Consider the following 555-nt stretch of genomic DNA (forward strand, 5'->3'; position numbering starts at 1 on the left):
AAACAATCAGGTCGAATGTGGTACAACAGATTATCAGAGTACCTAATGAAAAAGGGTTATAAGAACGATCCAATAAGTCCATGTATCTTTATAAAGAGATTTGACAGCAAGGGCTTCGTGATTATGTCTGTCTATGTGGACGACCTGAATGTAATTGGAACCCCTGGAGAGATTTCCCAAACGGTCGAATGTCTAAAGAAAGAATTCGAAATGAAAGACTTAGGAAAAACTAAGTTCTGTTTGGGACTGCAATTTGAGTATGTGGATAATGGAATCCTTGTGCATCAAAAGACATATACAGAAAAGATACTCAAGCAGTTCAATATGGACAAGGCTCATTTCTTGTCAAGCCCTATGGTCGTGAGGTCCTTAGACCTAGAGAAGGACCCATTCGGACCAAGGAAGCCGGATGAGGAAATGCTCGGGCCGGAAGTGCCTTATCTAAGTGCCATTGGAGCCTTAATGTATTTGGCTAGTCATACAAGACCGAACATCAGTTTTGCCGTGAGTTTACTGTCTACATTCAGTTCATGTCCGACACTTAGGCACTGGAAC

This window comes from Brassica oleracea, chromosome C6 (assembly GCF_000695525.1).
Source record: "Brassica oleracea var. oleracea cultivar TO1000 chromosome C6, BOL, whole genome shotgun sequence".
Taxonomy (NCBI): Eukaryota; Viridiplantae; Streptophyta; class Magnoliopsida; order Brassicales; family Brassicaceae; genus Brassica; species Brassica oleracea.